This window comes from Odocoileus virginianus, chromosome 7, assembly GCF_023699985.2.
Source record: "Odocoileus virginianus isolate 20LAN1187 ecotype Illinois chromosome 7, Ovbor_1.2, whole genome shotgun sequence".
Lineage (NCBI taxonomy): Eukaryota > Metazoa > Chordata > Mammalia > Artiodactyla > Cervidae > Odocoileus > Odocoileus virginianus.
The window spans coordinates 74,468,784-74,482,701 of record NC_069680.1 but is presented as its reverse complement, the minus strand read 5'-3'; the positions used below and the strand labels follow the sequence as shown (position 1 = coordinate 74,482,701).

Below are 13,918 nucleotides of genomic sequence, written 5' to 3'. Positions count from 1 at the left end.
ATTATAAACTGTGGGTGAAAAAGAGACAAGGAAAAGAATGTACCAAGCCCAGGTATTTGTTTTCACACACATTCTCCCTTAAGAGATGTTTAGATTCCAGAGTATTACCTTATATTCTTGTTTAAATGGCTAAAATCCCTTCCATTCTTGTTAAATTTTTTTTTTTTTTTGGGCCCATGTTTCCCTGCCAGGCGCTTTTATCCACCTTTGCCCTTAATGCCTCAGATACCTTCTGTAATTCCAAATTATTTTTTCAATTCTGTTTATTCTGTAATTTTTTTTCCTGAACTCTCTACCTGTCTCAGGTTTGAGAGTCATAGATCTTGCTATGTAGGATGAATGTTTGATACATGAGTTTCCCTGCATCACCTAAAATTTGTCACTTTTTCAAGTTTACTACATAGGACACTGTTTTGATGTCAAGGGATAGGGTGAACCTTTTGCTTGAGGAGATTCAGACTGATTAGCCAAAGAACTCATTGATGTAAGCTGAGCAATGTGTCATGGCAGATAAAACTATGATGAGTGTGTACTCTCTAGAGCCTAGTTCAATTTTCAGATATATGAATCAGTCTATAAAATAGACAACCTCAGGTTGAAAATTTAGTACTTCAAAATGTACAAATCCATGTTGCCTAGGTTGTGTGATACGCCACTGTAGAAATTAGAGCAAAACTGAAGCATCACATTTTAAGTCATCATATCTTTGCTTTTTTAGAAAAGGATCTCCTTTTCAAATTTTCAGGAATTTTACTTAATATACTTTTGCTGTCCTTGGACAAAGCCCCCCTTAGTGCCCAGGCTGAAATCCTTAGTTTTATCACAGCAGGCAGCCTATGTACTGACAACTGAGCAGGGCATGGTGTTTTCTTTGGTTCCTGGCATGTGTATGCATGCTAGCCTGTTTCTCCGGTTTTCCTGCCCACTTAAATGAACAAGAGCAGCCAGGAAGCCCAAAGAAACATCTGAACACGTATGGTCTGGCCCCCAAACTCAAAGGCAACACCTCAAGGTGCAAATTTAACATTCTCTAATGTGATAGTTTTCCTCTAAGTAGGTTAACAGAATGTTCTGGAAATGGGTCTTTTTTCTCTGCATAGTCTGTTTGAGGTATAAGCCTCAAGAGTGATAGTTGCATGCCCAAATCACATAGCATTAGTTTGGAATGCAAAATCACCCCTCTTCTACAGAACACCCAGAGGTGTTCTGATCACCTATCTTAACACCCCGACACAGCCAATTTCGTGTTCTTGGTACCACTTTTTACTGTATGAAATTACTTCATTTAATTATTTGTTTATGGTCTGAGTTTCTCTGACCCACTAGACTGTAAACTCCATGAGATCAAAAACTTTGTCCATCTCGTTCTCAACTGTTTCTGCAGAGCCTAGTATATGACTAGTGCTCAATATTTGTTAAATGAATGAGATAAAGACAGAATTTCCTTTAAGCATTTCTGAACCTTGTCATCAAAATCCAGTTTGTTTATTTATTTAATTTTCTATTTTCTTTTGGCCACACTGTGCAGTTTGCAGGATCCTAGTTCCCCGACCACAGATGGAATCTGGCCCCCCTGCAGTGCAGAGCCCTAACCTCTGGACTGCCAGGGAGTCCTGGTATCCAGTTTTAGAGGGTGGCTTGGACTATGTTGAAAAGGTGAGGGTGAGTCAGGGAAGCTATGGGTTATACCATCTTCAGTGAAATGGACATGTCTGCTTTCAGGGAAGGTATTAGTTGAATAGACTAATCCAAGTTAATCCATCCAAAGTCAGTTCCCTGCTATAAAGACTTTATGAGGCGAAGGCAGCCCTAAGTCATCATGGGTATGGAGATAAATTAGAATTCAGTAAGGAGGGACTAGTGAAGGGATGCCCTTGGCAGAGTGATGCTTTAGTTATTTTCAAACCCCATATTAAATAGATAAGAGTACTATGAAGAGTAGAGGAAACAGCTATATTATTCAGCATGGACACTACTACATCATTTTATTGGTTAATAATACCCTGGTTAAGGTCATGGTTAAGAAGGACCAAGCCAAAACAGAAATTGTGTTTAAGAAAAAAGATGGTTTTATATATATATAAAATTGAGTGCACAAAATAAAGTTTAAAAAATCTGAATTTGTGTTTTCCTTTGTATTGGTATAATATTTTACTTCCCATTTTATTTTTACTTGTACATAACTTGATTTTTTCCACTTCTATTTTCATTTCTCTTTCAAAGGAACTTGTTTCTTATGATTAAAAGATGGTTCAGTGAAGCTCTTGCTACAAAGTAGTCCCCACTTGGTCCTGCCTAGCCCATGGTCTCAATTGACCCTCCCTTCTATCAGTATACACTTTACCATAGAACCCAATCCTCTCCTGGCAGGAAGACTCTTCTCAAAGCTCCAGTCCCAAGCCCAGGACTCAGCCACCTGCTGCCTCTGCTACTTACACCAAGGTGTCCTAACCTTGGCCCCCGTCTAAGCACTGACTCACAGCCCTTTTCTTGCTCCTGAAGCCCAGGCCTTTTAACCTGTGTGGAACTCGATTTTCTCTGCCTGTGGTCTGGACTCTGGACTCTGCTCTCTGAAGTCTGCCCCAGCCCTACAACATAGACTCTGTTGTGTACTGATTGATACCCCTAGTGGTAATACTTGTTTGCCTTCAGCTTCATTTTCTAGAATTTCTCTGTCCATATTCTATCTAGCAGGTCTCCTTTCCCCCATTGCCTCAAGTTGGACATCTTGATGCTGCTGGTCTCCTGGACTACCACCTGTTGTTTGCTCACTGTTCTCCAGCTATCAGATACTACCTAGAGGGCTTGAGGTCCTCCCACCCAACACCTGGACCTGGGGCCTCCCCACCCCAGCTTCACTCAGCCCACAGTCAATCTGTCCTTCCCTATCGTGTAGCAGTTCACCTCACTGCCTTTCTCTGTCCTGAAAGCAGTGGGTTTATAACCAACTACATGTTATTTTTTAACCAGATATACATAAAGATAGGTATATATGTATATAGTTGCTTTTGTTTTTGTCTCATTAAAAAATAAAATGTAATAGGTGCTTGCATATATATATGTATATTTATATATATTGTTAATATGAACATGTATAAACCATATCCAGTTCTACTTACTACTCCTAAACACTGATTCTATTCAAGAATTCTGTTGGCACTAGAAGTCCAGAAATCTTAGCTTCTGGAGCTGAGTATGGTTACCTTGTGAATGACCATTCAAAGAAAGACAAGGTGTCATGATAAAGATTCAAGCTGAGATAACTGGGGAGATAATAATTTTGGATCAGGAATGCTGTGTCATTAACAGCCATACTATATCAACTGTACATGCTTGACATGGTTATCTAAATATATAGGTGTAGTGTGGTGCCTCCAATGTACATAGACATACTAGTTTATCCACCACATATTTTGGGCTACCTAACCCTGTGCTGGACAGAAAGTTCTAGAGGACAAGAGCTGTCTTTTTCTCACTCCATCATATCCCTAGGATCTAGCCTGCTGCGAGGCACACAAGTATGTGTTCACTATTTACTGAATAAATAAATGTACTATAATGCCCAGTACATACCTTCCCCTAAAAGCTTAAAATCTCATAAAAATAAGTTGTGTTCATAATTTCTTTACTTGATGTTTCTTTCCAAGTCAAGATTTATTGTCTTTAAGACAGTTGCTAATTCATTTTGTTTTCTGTTGATAGATGGCCCTCACTTATTTCTTGTATTTTTATCAACAAAAGCAGGGTTGATTTTGGGGGCTTGTTTTTAGTATTTTTGAGGCTTAATTTTAAAGCACTTACCTTGATAGAATGAGAGTCTGAGAAATGCTGTAATGGTAGCACAGAAGTATCACTGACTATACTTTTTTTTTTTTGGCCATGCTGCATGGCTTCCAAAATCTCCAACCAGGGATCAAACCTGGGACCATGATAGTAAAAGCCCAGAATCCTAACCACTAGACCAGCAGGGAACTCCTATCACTGGCTTTAAATTTAACATCTCTTCAACAAATAATGCTTAAGTTTTGGAGTTCTGTGTGCTCTTTAAAAAAAGAACTTCCTCCATTCTCTCATGGGGAAATAAAATCAGTTATCCAATCTATAATCAATAGCTGTCACTGTTTCTTTTAAAATGTAGGTTTTACATTTGGTTTGTTACCCACCTTAAGATCTGTCTTCCTCATTGTATGCCTGAATTATACCAGCTACCCTAATTGGTCATTCCCACTTTCAACTGATCTTGCTCAGTTTTTCCAGGTTTCACTTAATGAGACACCACACTCATCACAATCTGAGAACCACTACTGTATGACAGTATTCTGCTAGATTGGCATCTCCACTTCCCACGGAATGAGCCACATTCATTTCTCCTTTTAATGCTATTCTCCTGCCTCCAATGCCCAAATACCACCTCTTGCAGGAACTCATCTTTGATGGCTCCATCCTGGGCTTTTCTCACTATATCACTGAATTTTTGGTACAGTTTAGCTATTCCTGTGTCTTTCTCCAAAATATTATTTCATACCTTTATTCACTTACATATGAATAGGGGTTTTCTAGTCTGCCAGGCTGGGGAAGGACAATATAGAAGGTATCAAAATACTCAAGGTATCAAAATAGCAGTCTTAGGCTGGAACCTACCATTGCTGCTGCTGTTTAGTTCTCAGTCATGTCCAACTCTTTGCAGCTCCATGGACTGTAGCCCACCAGTCTCCTCTGTCCATGGGATTTCCCAGGCAACAATGCTGGAGTGGGTTGCCATTTCCCTTCTCCAGGGGATCTTCCCGACCCAGGGATAGAACCTGCGTCTCCTGCTTGGCAAGCGGATTCCACTGTAATAGTCAAAATTCTTGCCCCTGTTTTCAAGAGGCAATTGGTGGTGGGGGGCTGGTGTCACTAACTTCTCAATGCACCTACTGTGCTGCTCTATCCCTCAGGGTCAAAGAGTGTACTCCTGTTCCTTCTTCCCTTCTTCCCTCTCCTGCCCCTGTTGTTAGCGCAGTTGCTGTAGTCACTGCACTGATCACCTCAGGCAGCTACGTTCCAGGACTCCAAGAGGTGCCATCCTGCTTTTTGTGAAAGATGCTCCCTGGAGTTGCACAATGCACAACCTGCTCCTGGCCCCATGGAATACCATGAAAGAGCTTCCAATTGCATACAGGGAGCCAAGTCCCTGGCTTGCTTAAAGAACCACCTTTTTTTTACTATTAACATTATATATACCTCTACATAAGATTATATATTACAAAGATACATTATATTTTATTATAAACATTATATACCTTTCAGGGCATTTGGAGGAAATGAAAGAGGCAAGATGTGTATTTGTCAGAATTAAATCAATTAGAATCCCATATAGGATGTGTAATTAATCAAAATTTTTGTTTTGACTTCATTTTCATCAGTGCAAATGCTCAAAACAAAAATTATTCTATTGTTATACTTAGAATAATACATCATGCCAATCAAAATTTATATATGTACCATATTTCATCAAAATAAGATAACATTGATTATAAGCAACATTATTTTATGTACAACTAGGAAAGAAAAACACTGCCAATTAAATTATGACATATTATTAATAGTAAGACATCCTAATTTCAGAAGTCATGAAATGTCAAAAAGTGTGCATCTAAGAATTGATGAGACATAGTGTGTTTTAATGCATCTAAAAGGCAAAACACCACCATATGGCCCAGTAATTTGAAATATTAAGTTTCTGGGTTTTGACATATAACTTATTTGTTTGTTATACACGATCCTCAAATAATCATACTGTAAAAGTTAACCACAAGAGCAGAGACAGTACAGTTCAACTGCATATAAACACATAAAACAAACATGAATAACTTGTGATTCAGTCACATAAAGTTTAAAAGAAATACTAGCATCCAGTCAATGTAATGTAGTATTTGGATTACATTACAAATAAAAAATTAAGTTTTGGACAGCTGCTTATTCTGAAAATGTGTGATGACAAAGAGAATGGACATATTTTTATCCTTGGAAAAGTCAAACTAAACAATCAGAAAAATCTCAACAGTGCAGTAGAATGACTTTACATTTATCCCGGAAGCTGAACAATAGTCCTTGTTGCTTGTGGGGCCATCAGGAAAAGCCAGCTGTGGGTTTCTTTCTAGTACAATTAATTGCTTCCGCTGTATATAAAATTGAAAGAATTGGGTGCTTTAGTGCGGAAAAAGGATATCCTGTACACTGCTCCTATTTCCTCACAAAAGCTATTATTGAGCCTTTTGCCATTAATTCACATGCATTGGATTATCCTGTGATGAAAGACCAAGTGGCTTCTCATTTTTATAGTCTCTTATCTCCTATTTATTTGGCACCTCTCTGGAGATACCTGCTCTTCTCCCAAGACTGGTTAATTGCTAGGATGTCAGAAGGTAGCTAATGACTGACTTCCTTTTCTGAGACTAATTGTGAGCTCATCTCTGTACTTTTCTTAGAGTGGCGTTTCTCATTGCTGAGAAATATTCTGAGTTCTGTTATTATTTGAAATGACAAAGGCAGCATGTTCAGTGCCAATTTTCAATCCCTGCCCACCGTTCACTTTGAGATCAGCAAGTAACTCATTATAAATCCTCTGGATAAACCTGACCAGTCCAGTATACAACAGCCATTTGCTAAGTGTGACTATGTACATTTTAAATTAGTTAAAAGGAAACCAACATTTAAAGTTCAGTTTCTCAGTCTTGGCTCATTAAGTGCTCAATAGCCACATGAGGTTAGGGGTTACCATATTGGAAGAGGGAAGATATAGAACATGGCCATTTTCACAGAAAGTTCTATTGGACAGTGTTGCTATAAACTATGATCTGGTCCCCTCAGGCCTCATGAATAGTATCTGAACCCTGAACTGATGTTTCTGTGGTCACCATCGAAAACAAATGGTAGAAAGGCTACTTTCAGGATCATTTCTGTAGTTTGTTACTCGAGGAGTTTCTCCGAGCATGTGGAGCACCAGAAATGGGGGGCTGCTGCTCACCTGATATAAAGTTACATAAGGTCTGGGAAGATCCGCTGGAGGAGCAAATGACTACCCACTCAGTATTCTTGCCTGGAGAACTCCATGGACAGAGGAGCCTGGCAGCCTACAGTCTGGGGTTGCAGAGTCGGATACAACTGAGCAACTAACACACACGCTCGATAAGTGTTCTTACCACACACACACATACAAATATATACATATATATTTCTTAATGGGAGAAAATTGACAAAAATGCAAATAGTGTCTGTGGTATCTCCAGGTAGAGGGACTATGATTACCTTTTTCTTCTTCCTATTTATATGTGTTTTGGGGGTTTTATTCCTTTCTTAATTAGTAAAAATCACATTTAAGATCCTTAAACCCATTCATTTATCACCAGTTTCAAATTAAGGTGGTTTTATCCAACCTCTGCCTTAAGAGAGGAAGTAGTCATTTTGAACAACTGTTTCTTTAAATATTAAACTCAGCCAGCAGTTTTTAGTTAAGAGATCTGTATTCCATTCTCTTCTAGCATGAAAAGCATCAGAGAACTTGCGTTTAGGATGCCCTAGAGCCCTGATAAATAGAATTACAGATCATCCCTCAGGAAGAGATGGCTCATGATCACTAGCAATCCTCTCATCCAGGTATTTGTTGGGCATTTTGCCAGGATATACATATTTCTAGACTATACTTCAGAGTCTCAGAATCAAGGCTCAACAGGTTAAGGAGGCCTATGGAGTTGCAGAGGGCTCTAGTTTTACCATTGAAAAAGAGAACCATAAAAAAAGAATTCCTTGTTTCCTAAAAGTTCAGGCGTGATCATACAGGTTTAATTAGGAACAGCCAGCTGTTTACAGCAAATTATAAACTGCATAAGCAGACCTCAGTGGACACTCCCAAAAGATGTCCCATGAACCCTTACTTCTCCAAGTCCAGATTCAGCAGATCTGGCTTGGTGAGGTAGGGTGCTGTGATGCCAGCAAGAGGAGTATTCTAAAAGTCCCTTTCCATAGCTTTCCATGACCAAAGGAGAGGGTCAAGAGTACATGGAAAGCCTCTGCTTTTCTTTCCTTTTGTCCTTGAAACTTGAAGCCAATTCACTGTTTTCTTGACTACCACTGCATCCGCCCAGTAGAGAGACACTTCAGAAACAAGCTAAGCAACAGGATAAGAACACCAACTTTGGAGTCAGAATTCTGGCTGAACTTCCTAATTTTTGACCTTAGGCAGAGTTTGTCAACCCTGAATCCCAGTTTCTTTGCCTATAAAATGAGGATAAATAATATTGATTTAATGAGGCAGATATGAGAATTAACCAAGAGTATTTGGAAAACTGTTGGCATAAAATCAACACTCAATTATTTTTACTTACCTTTCCTTTTCCTTCTAGAAGGGGGTTGGTCCATTGGTGTTTCTATTGAAGAGGAAAGAAAACAAACTGTAAAACCCTTAATGAGCCTTACTTCAAATACTGCCCGGTGCAGTTCAGTAATTAGTATATGAGTTCTGCTTCAGCTCGGGCTGGGCTCCAGCTCTTCGCTCCAGCCTTAGCTCAGGAATTTCCTCCTCTAGAAAACCTTTGCTACCCACTCCCATGCTGAGTAAGTGGCCTTCCCAAGTAGTCCCCTGGCACTCCAAACTTGTCTCTATCCTCATCATTTACCTTGCATTCTGCTTCTCAAAACAGGGTACCTAGCATTGAGCACGGAGTACAGGATGTTATAAGGCATCTTCTCCAGAGCATGTTTTATCTAATAATGAGTAAAACAAAGGGCATGAATATATTTTTAAGATAAGATATTAGATTATATAAGAAATTTCACAATGGCAGAGGGTTCCTAGAAGACATGTGATCATCGTCCTTTGCTTTTAGATTTTCTTTGCAGAGACGTTGCAGAAGCACTTATTGCCACATGACAGTGAAATTACACCGTAACTAGTCTGTTTCTTCCAGCAGACTGTGAGCTCTGTTACGGCAGGCATTGTACCTCATTTGCCCCTGAATCACAAAACTTACCTACATAGCGTGAGGCCTGTCTCAAGGTGGAGGCTCCAGGAATGTTTGTGGAGCTGAAATCAGCTCTCTGTCTTCTCCCAGTACTTTGGGGAAGCTATAGTTTTTCCATCAAAGTGAGCAACTTTGAAATTGTTTAACTGACAGGACTTCACATGGAGTGCCTATTAGAGAGAACACAATTCTAGCTGTACTTCTGGGAAAAGTATTTAACCTATCAGACTTTTGGCTTCCCAACCTGGTAGGTGGTTAAGGCTTAATGAGAAGATTCACAAAGTAAACTGAACTTGGCACATAGAAGGTGCGTGCAAAAAAGCTTCTTTAGTTTTCTCTAAAGTGACTAATTAATAACTAATTAATTCTGATCATTAATCTACAAACAAAGAGATGATTTTGGTTATTTCAGTCATTCCAAGCAACTCAAAAGGGACCTGAGCCACCGCCTGGGGCTTCTTCTACAGCACCCTGGTCCTCCTTCCTGAACTTCCAACCTAATATTACCATATCATCCAGCAGTTTCCTTACTGTCTCAGTGACCGGTGACTGTCACTTTAAACCTGGACTTAAAAGAGAGAGAGAATTCAACTAGAAGGTGGAGAAAGGTAACCACCTATTAGGAGCTTGAGCTGCCGAGTCAGGGCCCATTTCAAGCCTTGCCTCACTAAGTAATCTGATTTGCTTTTCCAACTCTGAGGCATGTCTTGATCCTGGTTCTACAGACAAAACTGGGTCCTGGGCAAAGTTGCCAATTCCTAATTTAGAGAATGAGCCAGGGAGTCGGGATCCCCAAATGGCTGTGTCCTTCATTCTATTGGTCTGGGTCCAGAATAACTTTACTCAGAAACTAATAAAGCTTAAGCTTCAGGGGCCCTCACTATCAAAGGCCCCTGTTTATGCTGAGACTTGCCTAAAATGCTCTAGGTTGAGAAGGGAAGTCAGGGTGTAATCAGGGAGCATTCTTATGTAAGCTTTTCTGATAAGTTGCCTAAGACATTTCAGAAGAAAGAGACCTAGAGAGCCGTGATTCCAGGAATTTGATTCTTTCCTCTCATTCTAAACGAATACTCAGTTTTGTAATTTATTTTCTGTTTGAAATTTTATATTCTTTTTAAGGATGACTCCAAAAAACCTGAAGCTACTTTTCTCTAATGCCTTCCTACCCTACAGCTCACCAGAAAGTCACAAGTACAGAAGAGTGTGCAGGGGTCTCTGTCACAAAGACTCCATGAGAGGTAGACTCACCCTCAATACCTGCAGTCTATCTTCTCTCTCAGGAACCTATTGAACACCTTGTACCAATTTCCTTCCACAAATGCTGGGACCCTCTAGCATTCCCAAGTGCTTCACTAGAAATAAAAATATAAAACCTCTGTTAGCTGACTTCTCCCCTGAATCTAAAAACTATTTTGAAATGGTCTTTTTATACCTATTTTTATGCATTGATAGACTTGGTACTAGAGAGGGGTCAGGGGATAACTGACTTGCACATGGAAAGGTAGTCTGTTAAGAATTTTTCTTTTTTTTTCTAACATTAAAAAATTTTTAACTGAAGTATAGTTGAATTTCAGTGTTTCAGGTGTACAGCAAGGTGATCCAGGTTTATGTGTATATATTCTTTTTCAGATTCTTTTCCATTATAGGTTATTACAAGATATTGAATATATTTCCCTGTATTATAAGGCATGTCCTTTAAGAATTTTATTAAGATATTTCGGGTTTTTTAAAAAATAGAATTAGTTTGTGAAAAAAGGAACATGAACCCCAAGTAAATGATAACAATGATGGCATCCTTTTGCATTTCTGTTCCTACTGTCTCCAGTCTAATGCCTAACTGTAGATACAGTTCTCATGATCATTATTAGTCAGTTCAGTTCAGTCGCTCAATCATGTCCAACTCTTTGCGACCCCATGAACCACAGCACGCCAGGCCTCCCTGTCCATCACCAACTCCCGGAGTTCACCCAAACTCATGTCCATTGAGTCGGTGATACCATCCAACCATCTCATCCTCTGTCATCCCCTTCTCCTCCTGCCCTCAATCTTTCTGAGCATCAGGGTCTTTTCAAATGAGTCAGCTCTTCGCACTAGCTGGCCAAAGTACTGTAGTTTCAGCTTCAACATCAGTCCTTCCAGTGAACACTCAGGACTGATCTCTTTCAGGACGGACTGGTTGGATCTCCTTGCAGTCCAGGGAACTCTCAAGAGTCTTCTCCAACACCACAGTTCAAAAGCATCAATTCTTCAGCCCTCAGTTTTCTTTATGGTCCAACTCTCACATCCATACATGACTACTGGAAAAACCATAGCCTTGACTAGATGGACCTTTGTTGGCAAAGAAATGTCTCTGCTTTTTTAATATGCTGTCTAGGTTGGTCATAACTTTCCTTCCAAGGAGTAAGCATCTTTTAATTTCATGGCTACAATCACCATCTGCAGTGATTTTGGAGCCCCAAAAAATAAAGTCAGCCACTGTTGCCACTGTTTGCCATGAAGTGACGGGACCAGACGCCATGACCTTAGTTTTCTGAATGTCGAGCTTTAAGCCAACTTTTTCACTCTCCTTTTTCACTTTCATCAAGAGGCTCTTTAGTTCTTCTCCACTCCTTTTCCTATTTGGAACCAGTCTGTTGTTCCATATCCAGTTCTAACTGTTGCTTCCTGACCTGCATACAGGTTTCTCATTATTAGTCAGATAATCTTCAAAATGTATTTAATAGAGATTAAGTAGGATTGCATTAGTGAAGTTCATAGTTTTAAAAAATACATTGTTTTAAAAAGAAAGCAAATCTCAGAACAGTATGCATAGTATGATTCCAATTAAGTAAAACACAATGTGGGTGTGTATAGTTTGTGTGAGTATATATACAAGGATAGGTCTGTGTTTCCCAGATTTCAGAAAACAACACTGTGCTGTATCCACACAGAACTAATGTTTCGCAGACTTTAGACAACTGCATACAACCTTTTTTTTTTTAAATCTTGCCGCACTATGGGGCTTGCAGGATCCTAGTTCCCTGACCAGGGATCAAACCCAGGCCCCCTGCAACAGAAGTACAGAGTCCTAACACTGGACCACCGGAGAAGTGCTTGCATACAACCTTTCACCAGACTCATCCAGAGCTACTTGATGAATAGCTTTGATGCTTTCTTCAAAAGCTTGATAAGGAAAATAAAATGTATTCTAACAAAAGGGGACCTCCTTCACTAATAGAGTCAAATATTAACTCTTTGCAACTGGCAGGTATATGAAAACATTGTCTACCCTGACTTACAGTAGCTTACAAGGCCCTCTGTGCTCTTGGCCACCTCTCCTGCTGCTCGTTCCTTACCTCTGTCTCAAACCCCGTTCCTTCATTGTGCCAAAGCTGTACCCTGGACGCCTCCACGTTTCTTTCCCCCCTCAACCTCCAATTTTGGTGTGGTTGGCTCCTTCTCATCATTCAGACCTCAGCCCAAGTATCACTTCGCAGCCAGGTCTTCACTGACTGCTTGACCAAAAGTAGCTTATGCCAGCCCCCAATATATTGCTTTATTTTCCTGTAGCACTCATTATTTCAAATTGTACTGACTATACACTATGTGTTTACTGTTGGCCTCTTCCCTTTAGTGGGTAAGCTTTATGATAGCAGGAACCTTGTCTGTACTGTCATCTTCCATCCCTACAATAGAGCTTAGCAATTCAGTGAGTGTTCGTGGAGTGAAAAGTAATAATTCTGAAATATTATTCAATGTTAAAAAGACATGAGAAATCAAGCCATGGAAAAATATGGAGGAAAATGAAATGTATATTGCTAAGTCAAAGAAGTCAGTCTGAAAAGGCTACAGACTATATGATTCCTACCATATGACATTTTGAAAAAGGAAAAACTATAGATACAATAAAAAGATGGGTGGTTGTCAAGGGTTAAGGGGGGGGAGGGATGAGTAAGTGGAGCACAGTGAATTCTTAGGCAACTATATGGGATATTATAATGGTGGATACATGTCATAATACATTTGTTCAAACCCATATAATGTGCAATACCAAGAGTGAACCCTAATATAAGCTACTGACTCTGGGTGATATGGATGTGTCCATGTAGGTTCACTGATTATGACAAATGTAGATTCTGGTGGAGGATGCTGAAAATGGGGGAGGCTATGCCTGAATGGGGGCAGGGACCATATGGGAAATCTGTATACCTTCTGCTCAATTTTGCTATGAACCCAAAACTGCTCAGGGGCTTCCCTGATAGCTCAGCTGGTAAAGAATCCGCCTGCAATGCAGGAGACTCTGGTTCGATTCCTGGGTTGGGAAGATCCGCTGGAGAAGGAATAGGCTACCCATTCCAGTATTCTTGGGCTTCCCTTGCAGCTTAGCTAGTAAAGAATCTGCCAGCATGCGGAAGACCTGGGTTGGGAAGATCCCCTGGAGAAGGGAAAGGCTCCCCACTCCGGTATTCCGGCCTAGAGAATTCCATGGACTATACAGTCCATGGGGTTGCAAAGAGTCGGACACGACTAAGCAACTTTCACTTTCACTTAAAACTGTTCTAAAAATAAAGACTGTTAAAAAAAATATACTGCCCAAGTTGTCGACAGCTTTAAGTGTGTAAGTGATCACTGAGTCATGCTGCTGTACATCAGAAACTAACACAACATTGTAAATCACCTATACATCAACACAAATTTTTTTTAAAAGCTGCAATAATGAAAACAAAAATAATGCTGCTACAAACGTAGCAGTGCATGTATCTTTCAAATCAGGGTTTCTGTGTTCTTTGGATGCATACTCAGAAGTAGAATAGCTGGCTCATATGGTGGTTCTATTTTTAATTTTTGGAGGAATACTGTTCTCCACGGTGGCTATACCAATTTATAGTACCACCAGCAGCATATAAGTGTTTCCTTTTCTCTACATCCTCACCAAC

At 39.8% G+C, this 13,918-nt stretch overlaps 1 pseudogene; it reads left to right on the top strand.

The window, feature by feature from the left end:
• Positions 1–6,917: 6,917 nt before the first annotated feature.
• LOC139036140 (small nucleolar RNA U3) lies at positions 6,918–7,013 on the top strand (annotated as a pseudogene).
• Positions 7,014–13,918: the final 6,905 nt, after the last annotated feature.